Raw genomic sequence first — 26,978 nt, forward strand, 5'->3', positions numbered from 1 at the left:
AGGAATGTATTGAGTGACAGCAAATGTTGTCTGCCTATTTTTCCAATGCTTTTGTCCAAAGGTCTTAATCCACAGAGACAAGAAGGGGCATTATTGAGTCCTCAAAGCATCACTAAATAGTTAAACGAGCCAATGGTTGAAAATATTTATTCCTGGATAATCAAACAAACCAGCAACGCCGGCATGATTCTAATCTTCAGACGAACCAGTCTGACGCAATAAAACGTGTTTATGTCCAAGAATGTCCTGCTCAGGATACAGACAGTGTTTATGGCAGACGCTGTGAATTACCCAACATGTAGAGTCTTGTTCAGTTGTACCAATACAGGCAGGAACACAAACACTCGCTCAACCTTTCCCCCCACCTTCACTCACAGAGCATTTGACTGATCTGCCCAGAAAAATCCCATCAAAGATCATATCACTGCTTGATGTCCCCCATTCTGTCTTTGAATTAAGAAGAGACAAGTCCCACGCTTGAAAAAAAAAAGATTCATAGTCTCCAGCCAGCCAATACAAAGCTCCACATGCACACACACTCTGTGCGCAAGATTATCAGACAGCTCTGAGTCTGGGGGGATGGGACATCAGGGGCGGGAGAGTGTGGGACAGGATATGGAAGTCTTTGATGCGACTGTAAGGCGGAGAGGAAGAGTGCCCTAATCAGACCCACTGACCAAGGGCTCACACGGAAGACCCCGAGCAACATGCTGTAAAACTGTCTGAGTTACATGCATAAACATAAAAAAAACGCTTCCTCCCATCATCCGTTTTCATTCTCAATCTAATACACCAGCCTAATCCATTGGCGGGAATCCTGTTTGGCCCCCTCACCCCTGCTCTGATTATACACCAGACAGGAGAGAATAGGTCAGCCTATTGTGATTTAGCCGGACCTCCAGATTACGGCACCCCTCCATCGCAGATGTGCCGCTGCGGTTTAGCATGACGGTTGTGTCACACATCTGTTTACTGTTCCTCTGCTCTCTCCAGACAGATCAAACTGAGAAAAGTGAATGTTCAGAGAAATGACACGCTGTAAATATCATGTCAGTCTTTCAAGTGCCGTGTTGTAACGACACTGTGGAGGTGAAATTACGAGTTTACCATCATCTACAGTATGCACAGTTTCAGCGGCCAGTTGAGGTGTAAGCCGTACAATCCTTCAGTAGTTTATGGTCTTCTCGCAGCCAGAGACTACATGAGCGTGTGAAGTCATAAAGAAATACCTTTTTGCCCTCTCTGAAGTTAAGAAGGAATAGTGGGTAGGCTCCCTTTCAGATGATAAGAATGACTTTTATTCAATGCAATGTGAATACTGGAGTGAGCAACCTTATGATTATGTGCAGAAAAATGTATTTATGCCAAAGTGGGTTGGCCATCACATGGTATGAAATAGACATAAATAATCTTGGATTGTCAAAATCAAAACAGATTTATTATTACATCAAGACAGCTAGGGTTGCAAACCTGAATATCTTTTTTAAAGAACATAAGGGCAAAAAGCTTTTTCAAAACCATTCTTCAAAACATCTCACAGAAAAACAAAGTCTTTTAGGGGCCAACTATACTTTTAATGGGGTTTAGTGTTTAATGCGTCTTGGATCATAAAGTGAGTCCTTTTTTAACCAGGTATCATTCAAATCCTTTGAGTCCTTTGTCCGTGCCGCTTAATCCTAAAACACTCAAACAAAAATGCCCATTTTTGTCAGAGAAGTGGCTCTTAGGTTTGAATTCGGCCAGCAACATGCACCTATACAATTCACTCCACCTTTGCTTCTAAAATCAATAAAAATGGTCAAAAACTGCACCTAGTTTGTTCATTGTTTGTTTGTGTACATCAAGTAGATCAAATCCATTTAGTGATGTGGAGAAAGACACAGGAAGGGACTGAGCTGTGGAAGATTGCAGCCTCAGCAGAAGATAAGGACTGAAGTTCCTCTGTAACACATTACTAAAGCACCTCACACTCGCTGAAGGAATGAAAGGTGTGTGGTTGAGTGTGCGTTTGTGCGTGAGACAAGCGGAGACGGGAGTGAGAGAAAGATGAAACAGTGGAGCCAGGAGTGAAGACGGCAGCATGAGAAGGGGAGTGTGTATGATAATGCTCTTAACCCACACAAAGGGATGAGAGTCTGAGCTGTGGCACTGCCAGCACTGTGGTTAATGCTTTCCGAGGGCCTGTCAAACCGCTCGCTCACTCTAATCCACTGAGCTTTAGTCGCTCTTTGAAATGTGAATGGAGAAGCCTCCTGATTTCTTTAAGATCAACCCGCAGTCATCGTCAGGGTGTCAGCATCTTTCTCGGAATGCAGAGAAACGCTTAAGTTAAGTACTTTACAAGTGCCTCATTAGCCAAGTCGACCTAAGAGTCGCGAACGTGCAGCGTTTATTGAGTGTATTGGATGGTAATGTATGCAAACCACTTAGAATACAAGTTTTGTCACATCAAGTCGGCTAGGATGTGCACATTTTCCATGTTTAATTGACATCATTTGATAACCTGCCATATCAAAACTGACATTAACGGTAATGTGAAAACAAACACAGTAGACACAACTCGCTCACACATGGACAAAGGGATACGTCAACATTTAGTAATCGTAATTGCACCACAGCTTAAGCGTATCAATTTTACTCTTTTTCCACAGCCGAATTAGCGAGACGCGCGTGTGTGTGGCGACAAAGAGCAATCAGACGCGAGCTATGGAGATTAGCCTCAGTTTGAAGCAAACACTGTGGCAGCATGGTGACTACAGAACAGATTAAACCCGGATTAAACCTCCAAATCAAGTGTCTGTATATGTGTGTTATTATTTGGCTCCACACATCTTTAGACAAACACTTTTTTAGTGGCGTATCACCTCATCAAGGTTACTTTATGCTTTATTAAACTTCAAATAGTAGCTATGCGTAGAAAATAATGAGTTTTCATGGTTTTACTGAACATTATATGTATTTTTAAAAATACACTTAGGGTTTACAAAATTATAAGACCAATCAAAATGCAAGATGCAAGAAAGAAAGCCAATTGCAAATATGATAAGATGAGTCATCTTTGCATTCAGAATGTTATGATTTCGTCTTTAATTTTGAATGTTGGATATAATTTTTCTATTTTGTCTAGTTCTAGTTTTATCAATGTAAATGTTTGCGACTGAATCTTTGAATTTTTATCTTACATTTCTTAAAAAAAGCCAAAACATACACATTTATTTAATATTTAGGTTTATTGGTACAGAAGAAACCTTTATGTTGTAGAATATCAATGCAGTCTTGTTTGGTGCATTCCTCATTTCAAAGGTGTCTGTTTTTTGACACTTGCAGTAAATAGATCAGTGTCTAAGTGACTGTCTCTCTCTCTCCCACAGAACGCCTCGTGAGTTTGACTGACGAAGATACACGCTGATGGAGAAGTGAAAGTCGTTCGGCTCTGACTCTGAACAATGAGCTCCGAAAGACAGCCGCCATCATGGAAATGCCACGGCCAACATCAGAGACCCGGCAGCATCCTCTTTCATTCCCTTAATCCACAATCCCTCCTCTCCTCTCCTGAGCAGCATACATATTCAGCAGCTCAAGTCCTTACCATTCTAATGAGGGCTAGACCAGCGGGCTATGAAAGAGAGGAGAGATACGGGTGGGTGGGTGAGTGAGTGAGTGGGGGGTTTTAAGAGAGAGGAGAGACCGTCTTTGAACTCCCAAAGAAAGAGAGAGATGGATGAGAGATGAAGATGAATAGATGGATGGCTGAAGTGATGAGAGAAGGAGTGAGTGAAGAGACAGATCAAATGCTTCTGATTCTTTCCTGTGGTCTTTACACAGCAGGGTTAGCTGTGTTCGGTTTAAATGCTGCTTTAAGAGAGCATCCTGTTATATTTCATCACTTGATTCACTTGAGAAACTTAAGGCTGAAGTGTGTCTTTATGTTTGATCTATTCCAGTTTAAAGGGATCCTTCACCAAAAAGACAGTTCTATCATCATCCACGATATTTCAAACCTGTATGACTGCATTTGTTCTAAAAGTTGTTGAGCAGAACATTCTCGCCACACTGTTCTTTACTTATGTGACCACAGGTTAGCAATGATATAAGAGTGATTTTATTTTTCAACAAATACGCAGATACTTATAATTTAAGGCAGGTCTTTTGGTTTGTCAGACCAATGGCAGATGAGGAGTGTTTGGAAAGATTATTTTTGCTTTCCTTTGGCATAAGTACAAGAAAAACAAGACCAAAGACAAAAAAAGAAAGCAATAACTTTAGAACTTTCTGAAATGATTTACATTTGCATTTGCATATGCATTTAACAGCAGCTATTATCCAAAACGACTTACAAAAAAAAGAGCAAAAGCAATTCGTCAAGGACTGGTAGCACTTTATTTTACAGTCCTGTTCCTCATGTACATACTATGTACTTATTATAATAATTACAATAACTATGTAATAACTAGGTACTAACCCTGAACCTACCCCTATCCTTAAACCTAACCCTACCCCATGTAGTTACCTTGTATTACCAGAACTTTCTTAGATAAATAAACTGTAAGTACACATTAAGTACATGTACTGTAAAATAAAGTGCAACCCAAGGACTGATTCCAAATTATAAACACATGTCTGAATTTTAGGCGTATTTTAGAAACAGAAACATAAAGAAAATTTCAAAATATTTGTATATATTATATACAAATGGTATGTCATATTTATTCGGATTTGCGGTATAATATCTGCAGTCATACTGGCTATAAATAGATAGATTTCCGGCAATCAGTATCATCTAATATTTCAATATCAGTGTATACCTAGTTCAAAGCCTCAAAAAGGAGACATTTGTAGCTGCAACTAAAGCAGTCTCTGGGCATATCTGCTCAAATGAATGCTGCAGTGGTGTGAAATTGGTCATTTTCAGCGCTTCTACACTCTTGTAAAAGTAGAAGAGGGTGCCTGAGGTCTATTTTTCCCCTCTTCACACACAGCTAGCAGCGGGAAGCAGGAAGCGCGGCCTGAAAGACTCGCTGGATGCGCTATCAGAAGGGGAAGTTCCCATTCCCATTCGCTGCTTTACAAACCAGATGCTTCATGGCCTGGATCTGGTTATTGGAACAGAGCGATAAATGCACTTCAGTCCGACACTGTAAGCAAGCGTGCTTCAGTTGAATGAGGGAAATCAGGATCGTGTGCTAATGTGTTTGCATTTTTAATAGAGAATAGAGAGTCTACCATGCTTTTGCTTGCTGATGAGGGAGGTTTTACACACACATACGACCAGTCCACTGGTTGTCCATTGTTGGTGTGAGCAGGTGTGTTCAGAGTCTGCTATGGGGTTCACCAAGGTTAGGGGTTTCAGCTGCTCGCAAACACACACATATTCAGGTCACCAGCAATTTCCACTTAGCTGAAACCAGGTGCAATCACCCAACGCTAGAGCGCTTAGTTTCAGTAAAGACCTAGTTCAAGTCAGCATCTGAAGTGAATTTGTTAATACAGCTAGGGTTGCATGATTATCGGGAAGTGTAAATTCACATTTTTGACTTCATTGTCACATTGTAATCAATCATATAGATTATGTAGTTGTATTAATTAGCTTTTACTGAAAAAGTTTAATTAAATTAAACACAGAAAGTAAGCAATGTAACAATACTATAACATTTCAATCACGTGCAAGTTTAGAGTCTTATGGGATTTTGAACTAATATGATATTGTACATTGTACATCAAAACGAGCCATATACTTTTAATATTGGAGGGACAGTTAATTTGTTTAACTTTATCCTCTTATCTTTAATTTCATGTTGCATATTTGGGTAACCTTGTGAAAATACATTAGCATACTTTTAAAAAGAGCGAAAAACAATTATTCTAGTGCATCTAAATGTATTGTTCTGGACACGTAATTGCAATTAACGTATTTTCCGGACTATAAGTCGCACTTTTTTTTCATAGTTTGGCCAGTCCTGCGACTTATAGTCAGGTGCGACTAATTTATCAAAATTAATTTGACATGAACCAAGAGAAAACATTACAGTCTACAGCCGCAAGAGGTCACTCTATGCTGCTCAGTGCTCCTGTAGTCTACACTGAAGACATAGAGCGCCCTCTCGCAGACTGTAATGTTTTCTCTTGGTTCTTGGTTCTAAATAAATGCGACTTATAGTCCAGTGCGACTTATATGTTTATTCCCTCATCATGACGTATTTTTGGACTGATGCAACTTATACTCAGGTGCGACTTATAGTCCGAAAAATACGGTAGATAAAAATGTATCCTTTTGTTAAATCACTTAAGTAGGTCTTAAGTACATCTTTATATTTACATTTCATAATTACTCCCAAATCTTTATTACAAAGTGCTCTTTTAAAAAGTTTACTTGCTTGTTAAGAAATATAGTCATGAAAGCATGCTCTCTTTTAAGTACACTCAACTAGCTGTTTGTTTCATTAATATTATCTGTAAGTACAGTTTTTTTTTAATATATAGATTTAAGATTTTAAGTACACTATAGGTGCACAGCCAATATAATTAAGTGCAATTAAATTTTTAAAAAAGGTTAGGGATGCACCAATATTAAAATTCTGGTCAATACTGATGAGCTAGTAATTATTTTCATGTTATAGCTGATAATGATAAATGTCCGATATTAAAAATTCTAAACCATTTTGAACTAATAAATCACACACACACACACACACAAAAATCAATGTTTCAAGTGAATTTATGCATCAAAACATTATAATATAGATTTTCTAAAAAGTAAATTTAACCTGTTATTAAATTATTAATGTTTAAAGGAGTGTTAGATGAAAGCAATTAAAGTAAAAATAAGAGAATGCACAATTAAATATACAATATTGGATGTTATATACACAATAACTAAGTATTGGACACTTTTTTGTTTCTTTTTTTTTTTTTACAAAAATTAGTTACATACCGAACAATAATTGGCTCCAGAAGTACCCCCTTTTGAAGACTCCTGTGCTCAACAGACATGTCTGCGGCTTCTAAAAGCCATTCCAGCAAAAAACGCTTAATTGCAGCTCTAATCGTAACCTTGACTATTTGATTAGTTCTGCAGCCCTAAACGTTTCCTTCCTTAAACATTTTCTTTCTTTGTGCCATAAAATGATGTCAAATGCCCATCCATATGAACCGTGCAGACTTACACTCTCTTTTCATTGTCATACCTTGCATGATATTCTAATCAGGGATTTTGAAATCCCCCAGCATACTCAGCCCTCTTGATTTCAGAGCCAAAGAAGAGAGTGGGGGGAGGGGGGATTGACAGCATATAGTGTGTTTAAAAGTCACCGGGATTGGTTGTGTAGTTTAGAGGAGCAGTCAAATGGGAGCATACATTAATAATGCATGCCTGCCTCAAAGAGCTCTCACACAGGAAACACAGACTGGGGTTCAGATCAGGGTAAAGAGAACAGGCCTGGAGAGAGAGACAGCGAAAAAGTGGGCAAGATTGAGAGAGACATTAAAAGAACAGTAAAAGCCAGCAATCGGTCAGGTTTATTGGATTTTAACCTCACATTTGTATTTAGTCTCATGTTGTGATGTGTTTGTCGTGTTCTAGCCTTCAGATTTTCTTAACGACCCCATGAAACTGCTTAAGAAAGCCACTTTTAGTCATGTGTTGATGTATTTCCAGTTAAAACGGGAAGTTTGGGCGAGACATTAAACATTTTACTTGCTAGTCAGTTGCAGGTGGTATAGGGGGCGGGGCATTCGCATTCTAAAGAGCATCTGATAGGACCATCTGTGTAGTGCAGGATGAGTCATCGTCATTCAACTTGTTTGTAAACTAGCATACAAACGCTAATAAACATGATTAAAAGTCACAGAAACAGTATCATGGGGTGTTTAAAAGGCAACATAATTGTTTTTAGTTTTCCAAGCAATGCTGTTTATTTAGTTTCACCATTTCATGTTGACTTCAATTCCATTCCAACTTCAAGTAAAACTACTGATCAGCTTTCTACCAAAACGCACCTGGTGCTTCTACAGTAGGTCTACACTAAGAGGCCCATTGTCCTACAAGATTTGCTGGTCCCCTGGTGAACATTCAACGCTGTCGGTGAGTTTTGAGCTTCTGTAACAAACCATCGACCGTTGACTGTACCCTGAGGGTGGCCAAAAAAGCTACGTAAGCGGAGCAATCTAGAAACAGATCTGGAAAGAGCAGTATGGGTGTATTAGCCCACTAATGACTGCAATAAACATTCATTGCTGTCGGTGGGTTTCCAATGAACACAACTCACTGATCAATGAATGCAAACTGCGGTGCAAGAACCTCAGTCAAAAATGGCAGGAGGAGTGAAGGGATTTCTGGGAAGAGTGTAATTTGTGCAGTGTTATAAGGACAGCAGAACACTAGCAAAGACTAAAGGGGAAAGGTAAGTCCACTTAATAAGTAAGTCTACTTTGTATATCATAATAACAAGATGTTTCTGACGCTATTAATCACAGATGAAATATAAAGTAGAAATTCCACTATAATAATCGATATCAGAACAACACGAGTGCTATTGTAATGAATACAAGCACGGAGTTTCAGATGTAGTCAAGAAGCCGCAGGCCGTGCTTCAGGATTGCTCCAAGCAAACACAGATGCTCCAATTTTCCAATATCCTTGCTTTGCCTAAGGTGAAATCCCACCAATGAATAAATGATAAATAGAGTGGTACAAACACCCTGAAAACTGCACTCCGAGTGTTTAAAATCATTTGAGATGCCTCAAGAACCACACAGGAACACCCTTGCACTGACCCACAATGCCCTTGCAAGCAAACTTTTCCAAAAAAGCAAAACATGAAATTGAGGTGCTCATTCAAGAAAAACATGTTAGAGTCTGGCTTGCAACATTTCCTGACACTGATTCCCCCATCAACATTGTTAACTAAAACTATTAAAAACATTTGTGTCAATTAAAACAAAAATAATATATTACATTAAAAAAAATAAAAAATAAGCAAAAATTAGAAATGTTGCCTTGGCAGCCAACCAAAATAAGTTAATTAAAATTACTGAAAATAATTAAATAAATAAAATATACATTATTATTAAAATTATAATTGAAAAAAAAGAAAAGAATAAAAATTGGGGGGAAAGCTAAAAATAAAAAATACTAAATATTAAATAAAATAAAAGGCCATTCAAAATATTAGTAAAAACTGCAGTAGTATACAAAAATACTAAAATATTACCACATCACCCCATTATATATATATATATATATATATATATATATATATATATATATATATAAAGACTACCATAACAAACTCCAGCAAAACAAATTGAACTTCAGACACTTCAACAACCACATAGTTCTTAAAGAATCTTCCCACTATATTCAGAAAAGAAATAACAAAAGGGGGAAGTGTTGCAAGCCAGATTTGAATTTGCATTTCCCAAATGAGCACCACAGGTTAACGTGTCCAAACTTGCTCTTGTTTGTAAAGGACTCCTTTAAAGACACTGACTTTTCCTTTGTATGCAACCAAACACAGGACCGAATGAAAATTCCTACAACAAAGTTCTCACGTATCGGTGTGCTCAGTTACGAAACTGTACTATTGTCTGGTCAGTGGATTGCTGGGTTGTGCTTTGGCTGACCTCTAAACCCCGTCCAGACATCTCACCAGCATCATGCTAAAATAAATCTGACTCGAAATAGATAACAACTCGGAACAAAAACCCACTCCAGCATAAATAAATAAATGTATAAAAATACAACAGTAACCACTGAGGAGCTTAGCAACACCTTTTTCGCACTCATCCACGTTGACCTTTCTGCACAAATGAACAGAGAAACACTCCGCACACTCAGTTCTTAAAAAGTGTGTTTCCCCTTTTTTCAGCAGGAAGAGATAGAATCATCTGGAAGCAATCCCAACGTAATTGCCCTGTTTAGTTTGCTTTACGTGCTGGGAAATTTCTAACACATTGACATTTTCCAGTCAGCTTTAACCAAGTTATCGTTTTAATTTTTGTTCTCTTCTCCCCAATCCCACTCTTTCTCTTCTCTATTTGTCTTTTACAGTGGAAAGTGTCTGAGGTGAAGGAGGAATACAGCTGGGTTTGTGTCTCTGCTGCCCATATGGAGCTTTTACTATCTGAGAGAGACCTGACTCACGGGACTATAATAGCATTAAAACCCGAAGCATGCAAACAAGCGAAGTCTGCAGAGAGAGCACTGACCACAGTCTTGGCCTCTGATTACTTGGACATTTTTTAAGCTATAAATTGGTCTTTTGCTGCGGAAAACTCACTTAGTTTAACTAGTTTAATAAGTTTAACACTTTAAGTGATAGCTCATCCAGAAATAAACATTTTGTCATCATTTGTTCACCTTCATGTGTTTCCACTTTGTATGACTTATTTTGTGTAACAGAAAGAAACAATTCAGAAGACTGGTCACTCTTTTCCATGCATTTACCATGATTGGGCACTAAAGCTTTACAACAGGACAAAAAGCCATTCATTTTTTAATTAGTTGTCTATAGAGCTTGTGATTCTTCTGAACTAGAATCACAAGAAAAAATGGTCAGACCATGTTTAAAGTTGTTATTCAGACTGGTTTAAAAAATCTATTAGTATTAATTTACTAATCTATATCTATTCATTTACAAATCAGACATTGTTATTTCTCTAATGAACTCATAAATATGGAGGAAAGGTTTTTTAGGAATACCTTTGTGAAATCTAAGTACACTTTAGCATACTTATAAAAAGAGTACATATTATGGGGAAAAATATATGTTTGAACTAATATTCTGTTTTCATACACCTGACTACATGTTATTAATAAATGAAAAATGCATTATAATTTCATATTACATGAAGTTACTTATTGAATGAGTCAAAAAGCATTCCTACATTTAAGTTGAATTTCATTATCACTTCTCTTGTCTTTGAAATATGGTTAAATTAAAGAACCAAATGCACTGACAAGCATTTAGGATAAACTAAAATATTCTTTGTCATTGTACTTGTCATGCATTTAAATATATTTGTAATTACATAGTTGAACTGATTAAGTTGCATTTTATTGCATTAAAAACGATATTTAAAGTTAAGTTCATGCAAATATGAAAATTCTGTCATTAATTACTCACTCTCATGTCGTTCCAAACCCATAAGACCTTTGTTCGTCCTCAAAATAAAAATTAAGATATTTTTGATGAATTTCGAGAGCTTTCTGACCCTCCAAAGACAGCAACGCAGGTTGTCAGGACATCATTAAAATAGTCCATGTGACATCAGTAGTTCAACCTTAATGTTATGAAGCCATGATAATACTTTCTGTGTGCACTTTCTGTGTAAAATCAAGTACTTTGCATGTGCTTTAGAATGTTAGTCCGCATATTAAAATAAGTTTACTTTAAAGTATGCCTAAAACTGTGATTTAAATTGTACTTTGAAGTAAAACTTCTGATTTGACATCAAATGAACTTTTTAAAAGTGTACTTAAAAACAGACTTAAGTATTTAAGAGTACAAAGTAGCATGTAAATTCAGTAATATTACATGAAGGATGAAAGTACTGTAAGGGGAAGACAATTATAAAAAATTTTGTTTCTATCCTTCTATTCTGTAATGTGCATTTGCGGCATTTTCAGTGCAGATCACTGAATATGGATGTGAACTGCACATAAACAGCATAACTGTCAAATTTATTTAGTGTTTTATGTAAGCAAAATAGTCAATTTACACAATGTGGGACAGGCATAAAAAAAATCTCTTTTGTGTAATTATATATTGGGCTTCTGTTTCAGAAAGCTTGGATTATGATATGAGCTGATTAGATAATCACGTGGCAGGCTATGTAATGCACAGAGGAAATGCGAGTATGCGCTCCTGTCACATAAATCAGTGACTCATGCTAGTTACATCCCCGTCTCCCTCACTGAGCGCGCTGATGCTACAGGAAGTGACAGGAGAACAGTCTGACCCATTTCCGGGAAGCACTCCGGCAGCCTGACCCCCAGTCAAACAGGACCAGCAAAAGATGCATCAAGCATAAAAAGAAAATAACACAGTTTCCAACAAACTGTGAACTTGCTCTCTGAAAGGAAGCACACAACGGGGTCTGAGATCACAAGTGAAAATGCTTCTGTTTTGCATTTCTCAAGGTTTTGGTTGAAAATATATTATTGCATTCTGTCTTTGTAGCACTTTGTAGGTTAACTAGTTTAAAATTGAAACAAGGCCTGTAATGACAAAATGAAACTGTCAGCCTTGTTACCTTACTAAAGGCATAATTATATCCCAACATATATTAAATGGCTAGTTCATATTCACAGTTAATTTATATTATATAGTCCATAGTTCATGTAGCTTATTACTGCTTGAAGGGTTAGTTCACCCAGAAATGAAATTTATGACATTAATGACTCACCCTCTTCTTGACTCTTCTCTTCCATGTCTGTTGTGAGCGAGTTCAAAACAAAGCAGTTTAGTGATATCTGGTTCGCGAACGAATCATTCGATGTAACCGGATCTTCTTGAACCAGTTCACCAAATCGAACTGAATCGTTTGAAATGGTTCGCGTCTCCAATAAGCATTAATCCACAAATCACTTAAGCTGTTAACTTTTTTAATGTGGCTGACACTCCCTCTGAGTTAAAACAAACCAATATCCCGGAGTAATTAATTTACTCAAACAGTACACTGACTGAACTGCTGTGAAGAGAGAGATGAACACCGAGCCGAGCCAGATAACGAACGAAACACTGATTCGTTCTCGAGTCAAGAACCGTTTCTGTCGGACGTGTCTGATTTGAGAACCAAGGACCTGATGATACTGCGCATGTGTGATTCAGCGTGAAGCAGACTGACACACAGAGCGTCTGAACCGAACTGATTCTTTTGGTGATTGATTCTGAACTGATTCTGTGCTAGTGTTATGAGCGCGGGTAAACCGAAGGCTTGAATCAAGGGCAATCATCGCAAATGACGGCATTACTTCGAGCGCAAAAGAACCGGTGAACCGGATATCACTAAACTGCAGTGTTTTGAAATCTCACAAAAGACCAGGAAGAGAAGTCTTCCGGGTGAAGAGAAGGCTGAATAAAGTCGTCGTTTTTGCTATTTTTGGAGCAAAATGTATTTTCGATGCTTCAAAAAAGTCTAACTGACCCTCTGATGTCACATGGACTACTTTGATGATGTTTTTCTTACCTTTCTGGACATGGACAGTATACCGTACATACATTTTCAATGGAGGGACTGAGAGCTCTCGGACTAAATCTAAAATATCTTAAACTGTGTTACGAGGATGAATGGAGGTCTCACTGGTTTGGAGTCATTAATGACATATTTTTTTCATTTTTGGGTGAACTATCCTTTAATTGCTACATGTTTGTTAGAATGTTAGAATTTTTTTTCTAAATGTTACTCTTCAGCTTGTTGTTTGTGAAACTTTAGTTTTGCGGTGTTTGTTTGTTATTTGTCGTCTAACTTTATAAAGCGACCTTGGGTTTCAGAAGGTGCTACAAAAACATTGTTATTATTTAAAATCACCTTATCAAAGTGGAAAAGGCATGTTTCATAAAATAACTCGAAACACATAAACAAAGAGTCTGGAAACAAACTTTACATTAAAAATGTACCTGCCGCCAACTTTTGAAAACGGATAAGAACGTTAAAAGGGGAAGGAAAGAAATGGTGTGCGAGAGAGAGAAGAAGAGAGAGGGAAGGTATGTGTTTGGCCCTGTTATGTGAGGACAGCAGAGAAGCATGTGTTGGAACGGAGCCAACTGTCTGCATCTGGGTGCTGAGTTCATCGAGGGCACATGAGGAGCAAAAGCCCTTTATATTCAGCCCACTTGCTCTCCACTGCCCCCTTGTGTTTGACTCAACTACAGCATAACAATAAAACCCACACAAAACTGCATCTGCAAATATAATACACTGACATGGTGTCTGGAGTACAAGGAGAAAGTGAGGTAAGATGTGTCAGTGGGTAACATATTAATCTTGCAAACTGCTCATAATTATTGTCAGTTGCCCATATATTTAGAACAAGTCCTTTATATACAGCTGCATGTGATTGAGAGATGCCACTAGTATACAAGTGAATAGGTTTATGTTTTGCTTATCAGCATAGTTTTACACATAAAATCAAAAAAATTATTTTTCCTAGGCCAAAACATTTTTAACTGTTAATATATTTGATATAATGTATTTTAAGTTAGTTGCCAAGGAAATGTTTCTCACTTTCATATAGTTTAGTTGATATATTCAAATAACTAAAACTAAAAAAATCAATAAAAATGTATACCAAAATAATAAAATAAAATGCAAAATAATAACAATGTAAAAATAAAACTAAAAACTAAAACAGTAAAATAAAAGTTAAATATGTTAAAATGAACAAAATTAAAATGAAAACAGAAAATGTATTCAAAATATTATTTTTATATAAAGTATTTATACAGACCAAAAGTTTGGAAACATTACTATTTAAAAAAAAAAAAAACAATTATAAAAAAAATTAATATTGTGATATATTATTACAATTTAAAATAATTGTTTTTACATTTATTATACTTTAAATTATCATTTATTTCTGTATTGCAAAGCTGAATTTTTAGGATCATTATCACATGATCCTTTAGAAATCATTCTAATATGATGATTCATTATCAAAGTTGGAAACAGTTCTGCTGCTTAATATTTTTTCTGAACATGTGATACTTTTTAGGATACTTTGATGAATAAAAAGTAAAAAAAAAAGAAGCTATGTTTTTAAAATATTAAAATTTTGTAATAACAATATACACTACTGGTCAGTAATTTGGGGTCAGTAATTTCTTCTTTCTTTTTTTTTAATAAAATCAGAGAATTGTTTTTTTTTAATAAGTGCAGTTCTCTATAACCTTTTATTCATCAAATATCTTTTGACAGCAGAACTGTTTCCAACACTCATAATAAATCAGAATATTAGAATGATTTCTAAATGATCATGTGATAGACTGGATGTTACATGTGACACTGAAGGCTGGAGTAATGATGCTGAAAATTCAGCTTTGCATCACAGGAATAAATTATTTTTTTAAAGTATATTCAAATAGAAATACAACTAAGTTGTAATAATATTTCACAATAATACTGTTTTTTCTGTATTTTTGATCAAATCAATGCAGGCTTGATGAGCAGAAGAAACTTCTTTCTTCTTTCAAAAACATTAAAAATAGTAAAATAGTTTCCAAACTTTTGGTCTGTACTATATATATATATATATATATATATATTAAATAAAAAACAATTAAAAATGTGAAAACATTGAGAGACAATGAAAAGATTATTGGAGTACATTTTACAGGAAAATACTATTTCAGTTTTTAGCTATTTCTGACTGAAAATTTTATACACCATTTTTTTTTAGTATATGTATATACTTGACACAAATAAATGTATGTGTGTGTGTTCCTTTGCATGCACAGGTCACACAACACAACCCTTGTGCCAGACACAACATCCCAACGGCGAGTGTGGCGACCCTCTCCACAAATCCAAACAAAAGCATCCGATGCCTCCCCGGCTTTAACGCAGCACCCAGCGTGCTGACTGGCCCCTTTCCCCCTAATCCCATTGGTCACACCAGCCACACACACTGGGGATTGGACGGGGAACTGGAGTATCCATGGAAACCAGAGGGATGGATCAGGAAGCTGACAGGTTGCTCAGATTAAGGGCAGTGCTTTGCTTTTACTCAGGGTTTAGGCCCTACACAACTCTATTAGCACTGAAACTAATGCTGAACTTAGCCTGCAAAACACACATGACCCCCCCCCCCCCACACACACACACACACACTGAGGCAAATTGACAATTTACTTTGCAACTGGATTTGGATTATAGACTTGCCAGAATGAAGGGGGATGTGCAGTGACTAAAAACCTCACTTAACACCTCAAGTACTACCAAATCAACACGGCTAATTCAATATATTGTATATTGCAATTAAAATTAATGTCACTATACATTTACCTTTCTATTCTGCTTTTTATATTGTTGAGAGGTGGCGAAGTACAGGGTGGTTTTAGATGACGAAACCCATTTTAGAGTCATTTCAGTGCTCTTGGAAAGGATATAAAAGTTTTCCAAAACCATATTAAAGTGTTACATAAAAGGCCGTGAAATGGTACAGTATAAACCTTGTTAATAAGGTAACTGATTTATTATTGTACTGTCAACTGTAAACAAATGATTTAAAACTCATTTATTTGTAATTTTACAAGAAATTTTTTTGCAAGAACAAATTTTTCAATGTATAATTTATTGCGAAAATCAGTAGAACGGTATGTTAAGTCGCTATATGACACCATATGTAAATATATTTTATTGAAATAGTTTTGTTTCTGCTTATTTTAGTTATCAGTAATGTGTTTTGTGTTAAATTTAGTTAATTTTTATTGCATTATATTAGTGTCGTGTTTTAACAATACTGGATACTTTTTTTTTAACTGACAGGGCAACATTTTTCATTTAGTTTAAGCTTATGTACTAAAATAAACTAAAATAAAAATTAAAAAAAACACTAAAATTACAAAACGCTACAAAATTAATAAAACTTTAACGAAAATTAAAATGAAAACAGAAAATATAAAAACTAAATGAAAACATAGATAAAAACAGGTACCTCAATCACACTAATATATATATATATATATATATATATATATATATATATATATATATATATATATATATATATATATATATATATATATATATATAAACAATTAAAAATGAGAAAACAATGAAAACATGAAAGACAATGAAAAGATTGTTTACTGAATATTTTTTTTTTACTTTCATGAGCTGTTAGCTCTAATATATCCAAAAAAACTTTTGAAATGTTTTACTTTACATGTAATGAATCTAGAATATATGAAAGTTTCAGTTTTTAAAATAAGTTACCCAAAAAGAGAACTTTTTCACAATATTCGACTTTTTTGAGATGCACAAGATAGATAGATAGATAGATAGATAGATAGATAGATAGATAGATAGATAGATAGATAGATAGATAGATAGATAGATAGATAGTATTATTATGGTAGTTACTAATTTAGCACATTTTAAGGTACAGATTTGGTAGTTAAAGTAGCTTGATATACAGGTACATCTCAATAAATTAGAATGTTGTGGAAAAGTTCATTTATTTCAGTAATTCAACTGAAATTGTGAAACTCGTGTATTAAATAAATTCAATGCACACAGAATGAAGTAGTTTAAGTCTTTGGTTCTTTTAATTGTGATGATTTTGGCTCCCATTTAACAAAAACCCACCAATTCACAAATCTCAAAAAATCAGAATATGGTGACATGCCAATCAGCTAATCAACTCAAAACACATTGAAAGGTTTCCTGAGCCTTCAAAATGGTCTCTCAGTTAGGTTCACTAGGCTACAAAATCATGGGGAAGACTGCTGATCTGACAGTTGTCCAGAATACAATCATTAACACCCTTCACAGGGAGGGTAAGCCACAAACATTCATTGCCAAAGAAGCTAGCTGTTCACAGAGTGCTGTATCCAAGCATGTTAACAGAAAGTTGAGCGGAAGGAAAAAGTGTGGAAGAAAAATATGCACAACCAACAGAGAGGACTGCAGCCTTATGAGGATTGTCAAGTAAAATTGATTCAAGAATTTGAGTTGACTTCACAAGTAATGGACTGAGGCTGGGGTCAAGGCACACAGATGTGTCAAGGAATTTGGCTACAGTTGTCGTATTCAGGCCCGTTCACACCAAGCACGATAACTATAAAGATAACGATAAAGATATAGTTCTAAAAATCGTTCTCAATATTAAAGAATAGCGGAGTCCACACTACAACTATAACGATAAAGGCATAGAGAAACGATATCGTTGGAATCATTTTCAGAACATTTTTTTTCCAGCTGATGAACGATACAAACATTGACATCCAATCAGAATCCACCCTGCTATAAACTAGCTCGAGGATTTAAAGCGGCAGACGCACGTGCGCTCAGAATAAACAGACGATATTGTTCGCAAGTTTTGTATTTCATTTGGAAACCAAGGTCCTAGAGTCATGAGGAAGGGTGGAGAAGCTCATAGTCCAGTACAGAGAAAATAATGTGAAATACATAAAAAAAAAAAGATTAAACCAAGCTTGAGGTTAAATGGTTCAATCAGTCAATCCAAACTGAATTAAATGCACTTTCCTGGTCACATTGTCGATAATGGACATTATTCCAAAGAATATATTGAAAATATTGAAAATTTTTTGTCAAAAGTCAAAACTTGTCAAATATCCATTTTCACCCAGAAACCTATCAGAGTGCAGTGCTAACCCATTTCACCCTCACGTTTACAGCCCATCATGCTTTACATCATAATTCAATCACAGCCCTCAGTAACAATAGAGGCCTTTCTCTGGTGTGCTGCTTCAACAGGTCCCTCATGCCTCTTTTCCCTCATCACAGCTTCCCAGAGGTTTACGTGCAGCAGTCACAGTGAGGTCAGCGATGGCTGAACTGAAAGTGACCTTTCCTCTTACAACCACCACCTGGCACCACAGCGTACAAACAGAGAAAAACAGAAGGAGGGGGAAAGACAGAGAGCAATAGAGTCTGTAGAGAATGAGCCACACTAAAGAAGGAAGAAATGAACTTGAGATGAACCTGGACATATAAATGTATGGTATGTATATATATAAAAATCTAACATACAAAACCAAACTTTAAATGTGAGTTTGAACTGATATCAAATAGGCAAATGTACATATTGAAATTCCCATACAGAAATAACCAATATAGAAGAATAGAGAAGAATATTAATCCAAGCAATCTAACTGGATAGTCAGCACAAGTGTATTCATTTTCATGGAGCCAGCCAAATAATCAAAACAAAGGTCAGAGGTCAAACCTGGAATACGCATTCCTGGAATGCGACACAAAATTCCAAGCTGCATCCGAAAGCAGAAAAATGCTGCCTTAACAATGATGTTAAGAAGCACTGATGTAAATGTATGGCTTTATTTCAGCATTGAACTGCTTTTTGATCCGTGTGTGTAATGTTATAGCTTCAAACTCTTCAGCTTCTTCTGGATTAAATTGGATTGGAGGACGTCTCTCATGTGTCATTGTATTTGGCTCAGCAACTTTAGTAACTACAAGTACGGCAAACACAAATACACACACACACACACACACAACACTCATAGCTGCACAAGTACATGTTAAGCAACATTTTGGTTGTTGCACCACAGTGAACAGCAATGGTTTAGCGATGACGGGAAGCCCCCTGGTGGACATTTGATGTTGACACACTATAACCTGGGCTGACAGCAGAGATTGACTTTTCGAAATCTATCAAAAGGATCCTTTAATGCTTTTTATTCAAAATGAACACAGCAAGAGTCAATTAATCCATAAGAATAAAAAAGAACTACATGTTGATCTAAACCATACTTCTTTGCTTAAAATAATAATTACGAAAAATCTTCGTTTACAAATAAATTGACCTTACCTTGCCTCTCTGTATCCATTAGATCACCACAGAAACCTGCATTGAGAAGATTGCAATGCATACAGTTAAATATAGACACAGAATGTGTCCCACACACACCAGAAAAAAACATATGAAATATACCTTATTTGAAAAAAATGAAAAACACTGCAAACCACATCTGACCGCCAACCACAGGAGGTAGGTTAGCCTTCGCCATTCACTCCCCTTTACCAGCCGAAGGTGGAAGGAATGAACTTAGGCTGTATGACATTAAAAAAGGACCATTTCCATAGCAGTGGCTCTGCTTATAACCTCAGCATCCAGAAATTAGGTTGCAGTCTACACAACATGGCACTCTTTCCTTCTGCCTTTGAGCAAAAGTCCATTAAACAACCCTCTGAGTTAAAAAAACTGAAATTTACTAATTTAATCCTCCCTATCTATGCCAATTATCACAAGGCATCGACAAGAAACCTGTCCCCTCTCTAAATCCCACCGCGGTGGCTTGGTTGTGAAGTAAAACCCTGATTTCATTTAGATTACAAAAACAAAAACTATGGTGGCATGGATATTTTAATGCATGGAAACCCGTTACATTACCTGCAATTATAAACCACTCCTCTTAAGATTATAAGCAAATTTACACTTTGTCAAACAACAACAATGAAGATACTTATATAAAGCCCTAATTTGTAAAGATTGGTTTGAATGGCTGTATTGATTGGCTGTTTACAAACCTTTGAGAATAAGTGACCCGACTGACGCCACTCTATTTGACATCTGGGGTCTCCTGGGACATTTAATGCAGTTACAAGAAGAACGACTTTATGGATGGGTTTTGAAGGACAGAGAGAAACGACTCATTCAGTTCTCACAGGCTAATTTTCTCCCTCCACCTACACCTACAACTTCACACCCAGAAAAAAAGTTGGTATTCACCATGCTGTGTTAGTTTTTTTTTTTAATCACAGACACACTATTTGACAATCCTGATGTAGTTTTTGTAATATATGCAAATTGATTATTTGAAATCATGAATTATCTAGATCTGCATTGATCAGACTATAATTCAATTTTAAAATGACAAAATTGCATTAAAAGAACTGATCCTATCAATATGTAAATTCTTCCATCATTTATTCCCCCTTAAGCCATTCCAAACCCTTCAGATTTCATTTTCTGAACACAAAAAGAGGTTTATCAGAATGTACAAAATGCTCTTTTTCATACTTTTTAACGTGAATGGGGACTGACACTAACACTGTGTGATATGTGCACTTCCAAGAACAAACTGAAATTTAAGACAATCAATCAATCAATATGAATTCATCATTAAAAATTCCCCTCTGCCATAACTTTCTATGTGTCCCCATATATTCAAATATAACACCGCTGTTGTGACATTAGATCAGACCATCCCAATTCTTGACCTGCCACAATGCATTTTGTAGATTAATATATATCTTTTCTGGAGCATGAGAGCCTCATTACCTATTCACCTTTATTATATGGAAAAGTGTCTTCAGGGCAACATTCAGCTTCAGGGCAACATGTTCCATACAAGAATGAAAGTCATACATGTTTGAAAGACTTGAGGGTGAGTAAATGATGATGTTTTATTATTCTAGTCCAATGTATAATGGCACAGTCAGGCGATTATCGTTGATTGCAACTTAAATTAAAAGGGGAAAAATTTATAATTTATGATTTTCTGGTACAGATAAGGTGGCTGTTTAGATAACGCTGTAATGACCAAGTTGTGGGCACAGATTCCAAATGATCCTAGAATTCGCTGGATGGGGGTGCAGGTTTTCCCAAGTTCAAAAGTTCACATTTTACAAGCACTTAAAGAACAGTGACCCATGTCCAAATAAAAACTCTCCTGTTGTTGACTCCTCTCCTCCTAAAAATCTCTCTTCTGTATTTATTTCTCACCGAAAACAGAAGAAAAGAAAGAAAGAAACACAAGACCTCTTCGTCCCTTCTGTAAATACTGTAATTGGTACATTGGATGTACAAAGTCATTGGTAATGGGACCATTTTAAATTAGCGGCAAATGGAAAAATGACACTTAAAGATTTCTTAAGTTATCTGTTACGGGTATTAAACTCAAAATACATAACAATCGCCATTTTAATAAAACGTTTTTGAATTAAAAGAAGAACATATCTTACCATTGGATGTCATCCCAAAATGTTTCTTTAAAAAGTCAATCCCGTGTATTTTATCCACCATATCTCTTGTTTATTTTCCTTTGAATTGCACTCTCTCCGTTGTGTCATTCATGCCACGTTTAAAAAGTTCACTGGTTACAGGATCAAACTTCCATCACTTCTGTTGTTGCCTCCCGTACCTCGAGCGCCCTACAAGCGTGCCTCGAGTGTGGGCGGGGTTATCTTCACTCCGCAGCCAATCACCGCCGCCCATCGATGACGTAAGAGGAATACACACTGCTGAGATGACAGAAATTTGTGCTTTTTATAATTAAAAAACAATAGGTCTACATTATGCATTTTATCAGGAAAATACTATTAAAAAGTGGGTTCTTTAAAACCAAATTTCTTACATTTTATAAATTGATTTAAGTTATACATAAACATTGTTTAACAAAAAAAAAATATGTCGGTAAGAATGTTTCTTGCTCCTGTGGCATTATTTAAAAACTGTAATGCAACAAGCATATTAACAAAATGAACACCATCGTGAAAAAGACAATTTGATATACGTATAGCCTATATAAAAAACACACACACACACACACACACACGTTTTACAATACACACACACTGTCACACACAAACAACCACACACACACAAAGACTAACAGTCAAACGTTTTTGAACAGTCTGCATTTATTTGATCCAAATTACAGCAAAAACACTAATATTTTGAATATTGTTTTCTTTTTTAATAAAATGTAAAATGTAATTTATTCCTGTGATTTCAAAGCTGAATTTCCAGCATCATTACTCCAGTCTTCAGTGTCACACGATCCTTTAGAAATCATTCTAGTATTGTGATTTGTTGCTCTCTCTCTCTCTCTCTCTCTCTCTCTCTCTCTCTCTCTCTCTCTCTCTCTCTCTCTATATATATATATATATATATATATATATATATATATATATATATATATATATATATATAACACCATTTCGATAACTGTAAACATTGCATGTGAAACTCTCTACCAAAGTTATGTAACGTTTTGTGGAAATATATTTTCTGTATGTGTCTCTAGCACCCTCTCCTGGTGTTTTTGGGGTGTACAGCTCACTTTTGGGCTGATTTGCTGTGGGATGGGCCAGGAAGAAAACAGGTGTTGCAAGTTACTATGAGTCTTCAAATAGCTCTCAGTTTGTGGCTTTTTAAAGAAGGAAAGATTGAATGAAGTGTGGTGTGGGAAACTGCATGTTTAAGAAATAAGTGTGAGATATTGTGTGTTGGAGAAATAAGTGTTATTGTTGAGAAAAGGTAGTGTCTTTTTGTTGTTGTTGTTTTGTATGTTTTTTTTAAAGCAGAGCTTGAAATGAAATAATAGCATGTCACCGGCTATCCTCAAGCTTCGTACTGAAGAAGAGTCTTCTTGGGATAATATTTTTATTATTATTATTATTTTCGTTTCTCAAAACGCCGTTTCCATGCTATCAGAAACACAACAGCTATTTTCAGACACGTGCGCGCAAAAACGATATTTATGAGTGATACCCGAGAAGTAGCTGTTTATTAAAGTTATTTCGTGGAAGAAATGTCTCGCACAACTGGGAGCAAATTGACCGAAGTCAGTTAAACAAATACTAATGTTTTCAGCGTAATGTCTTCGGTGTGTGTGTGTGTGACACTTGAGTTTTAAATGGCAATAATCTTTCCACAAACAGCTCCCCAAGAGCAAACGGACACATAACAAAACTCATTCGGATCCACTTCTGAAAATTGTATGTATAGAGGGAGAGAGAGCGAGAGGAGCTCCGGCTGAAAAAGCAATGGGCTGCTTGCTCTCCAGTCAAACTATTTCGACTCCAAAGTTATGTATCTGCACAGAATGCCAGAGAAATGCCTTGATTTCTACATGTAGCCTGAGATGAAATGACTGGCAACATGGGCACTATTTTCTCTAATACATTATAAGCTGTTGCCCCCATCAAATTGAAAAAGCTTAGAGAAAAACGTACTGTGCCATGGTATAACAGTAATGCCCACTCTCTCAAGAAAGTAACTCGTAGTCTTGAACACAAACGTAGAAAAACGAACTTGGAAGTTTTTAGAATTGCGTGGAATAACAGTATGTCCAGCTATAGACAGGTTCAAAAATCTGACAGGGCTGAGCATATCCACAAACTCATTGAAAATATCCAATCCAAGGTTTTTATTTAGCAAAGTGGTTAAATTAACAAATAACCAGATGCACCTGATTCAAATATTCCACCAACGTTTAATAGTAATGACTTTATGAATTTCTTCACTGATAAAATAGATAACATTAGAAATACAATAGCAAATGTAGATTCTACAGCGTCTAACACTACAGTTTCATCCATCGCACCCAAAGATAAACTGCAGTGCTTTACAACTATAGGACAGGAAGAGCTAATAAACTTATCACTGCATCTAGACCAACAACATGTTTATCCTGTACCCACTAAATTACTGAAAGAGTTGTCACCTGTAGCCGAAGAACCGCTTCTCAATATTATTAACTCCCAAAACCATTTAAGCTGGCGGTTATTAAGCCTCTTATTAAGAAACCAAAATAAGATCCTAGTGAACTGGCAAATTATAGGCCTATTTCAAATCTTCCATATATGTCTAAAATTTTAGAAAAAGTTGTGTCTGCTCAATTGAGCTCCTTCCTGCGGAAAAATTATCTGTATGAGGAATTTCAGTCAGGTTTCAAGCCCCACCATAGCACAGAAACTGCACTTGTTAAAATTACAAATGACTTGCTTCTTGCGTCAGATTCTTGATCTTAGTGCTGCGTTCGACACCATAGATCATGACATACTCATAGATTGATTACAAAACTATACAGGTATTCAAGGGCAGGCTCTAAGATGGTTTAGATCCTACCTGTCTGATTGCTACCATTTTGTTTATGTAAATGGGGAGTCCTCTCATTTATCACCAGTAAAATATGGAGTGCCACAAGGATCCGTCCTAGGTCCCCTTCTATTTTCAATATACATGTTGCCCCTTGGTAATATTATTAGAAAATACGGGATTAGCTTCCACTATTATGCTGATGATACTCAGCTATAGATCTCAAAGCATTTTCTTGAATTTGCACGGGTTTTTATGGCAAAGTTGCACATCAATCTCTTCATTGGACCCTGGTGCATCATCCTATAAATTGCAACCAAGTGGCAAGCCTTTGTGTTTCGATTTTTTCCCCCTCCAAACCAAGATGGCCAAGGGTCAGTCAGACATGCCAAGTTGCTCCAGAATATCCACCCATTCCTTTTATCCTAGGAGACTCTTGTAGGTAAATAAAAATATTGCAGCATAAAGCAATATCTAATGAGTCATATAACAGTAAAATTTTCCAAGTTTTGATTTTAGATTGAGAGAAAACTCTGATTAATCACATGTCCACTGTAGTGGACGTCATGCATGCAATGGCTATATTTCAGCTACAATTCATAATTATAATGTGAATATTGTTTTTGAAATTTAAAACTTAAACTTAATATGCATTGACTTTTTCTACTGTAAATAAATGTATTTGTATTATTAGAATGTAATTTTCATTGACATCGAAAAAAGTCATGTGATTACATAATGTATGACACTTGTAATGCATTACTTTACTTGTTAGATCAAAAAGTAATCTGATTTTATAATGCATGTTATTGTAATGCGTTTCTTTACTCATAACATCAAAAAGTAATCTGATTACATAATGCATGTTACTTGTAATGCGTTTCCTTTCTCATAACATCAAAAAGTAATCTGATTATGTAATGTGCGTTATTGTAATGCATTTTTTTACTCATAACATCAAAAAGTAATCTGATTACGTAATGCATGTTACTTGTAATGCGTTTCTTTACTCGTTACATCAAAAAGTAATCTGATTAGGTAATGCACATTACTTGTAGTTAATTACTTGTTAGATCAAAAAGTAATCTGATTAGGTAATGCATGTTACTTGTAACACATTACTTTACTTGTAACATCAAAAAAGTAATCTGAATGGGTTATGCATGTTACTTGTAATGCGTTACCCCCAACACTGATCATTTCAGATGAGATTGAAAAAAACGTATCGCTAGGTTTTCTCAGAGGAGGGCTATGATAGAAATGTGCATGTCCATCTTGAACATAATCATAATGATCAGCTAATAAGGGTAAATCTCCATACTCTGGTGCACTGGAGGCTCCCTGAGTGGTTTCCACAGTTGTACCTTGAAAGGCTGTAGAAAATTCTGATGGAATCACGTCCTCATGTTCTGATATCATAGATACGCGAAGTGCAACTTGTATGAAGTTGTATGAAGCCATTGCAATATTTTGCATTTATATTTTTTTTATATATTTTATAGTTTTCACATTATTTGATATAATTGCATTGATTAGTTTGTTAAATTCACATACTTTATCTGTTTGATTATTGTCTTATATTTAATACAGTATATCTTCAGTTTAAACCAACCGCATGCTGTCCACTCAAGTGGACATCTGAAGATCTCTTTGAAAAATTTGTAAAAAAAATTTAATAAAAATCAATTATTGTTTTTCATGCCCTAAGAGCAATAAAAACACATAGGAAAAAAATCCTGACTGAGGTTATCATAATTCATGCATGAAAGGGTTAATTCTTGGACCAAAAAACAGTACACCGAATCTAGTAGACTACAGCTTGCAACTAGATTGATGTACTGTTACTTCCTCTACAGTCAAAAATCTGGGTGTTATATTAGACAGCAACTTGTCTTTTGAAAACCATATTTCCCATGTTACAAAAACTGCATTCTTCCATCTTAGAAACATTGCCAAGCTACGAAACGTTACCTGTTTCTGATGCAGAAAAGCTAGTTCATGCATTCATGACCTCTAGACTGGACTATTGTAATGCACTTCTAGGTGGTTGTCCTGCTTCTTCAATAAACAAGCTACAGGTCGTCCAAAATGCAGCAGCTGGGGTCCTTACCAGGTCAAGAAAAAATGATCATATCACCCCAATTTTACAGTCTCTGCACTGGCTACCTATTAAGTTCCCTATCAGTTACAAATTATTATTACTTACCTATAAGGCCCTTATTGGTTTAGCTCCTGCGTACCTAACTAGCCTTCTACCACGTTACAACCCATCACGCACCCTAAGGTCACAAAATGCTGGACTTTTGGTAGTACCTAGGATAGCAAAGTCCACTAAAGGAGGTAGAGCTTTTTCACATTTGGCTCCCAAACTCTGGAATAGCCTTCCTGATAATGTTCGGGGTTCAGACACACTCTCTCTGTTTAAATCTAGATTTAAAACGCATCTCTG

At 36.0% G+C, this 26,978-nt stretch overlaps 1 long non-coding RNA gene across 2 annotated transcripts; it reads right to left on the reverse strand.

Moving 5' to 3' along the window:
- Nucleotides 1-3,502: 3,502 nt before the first annotated feature.
- Nucleotides 3,503-21,853, reverse strand: LOC132097487 (uncharacterized). Of its 2 annotated transcripts, none has more exons than XR_009422739.1 (3): nucleotides 21,670-21,853; nucleotides 19,514-19,549; nucleotides 3,503-3,616 (listed from the first exon to the last, which is right to left on the reverse strand). It is a non-coding gene; the product is annotated as an uncharacterized LOC132097487 (long non-coding RNA). The 2 variants fall into 2 exon arrangements; XR_009422738.1 differs by lacking the exon at nucleotides 3,503-3,616 and adding an exon at nucleotides 18,375-18,551.
- Between the last annotated feature and the right edge of the window lie 5,125 nt (nucleotides 21,854-26,978).

Source organism: Carassius carassius, chromosome 21 (genome assembly GCF_963082965.1).
Source record: "Carassius carassius chromosome 21, fCarCar2.1, whole genome shotgun sequence".
Lineage (NCBI taxonomy): Eukaryota > Metazoa > Chordata > Actinopteri > Cypriniformes > Cyprinidae > Carassius > Carassius carassius.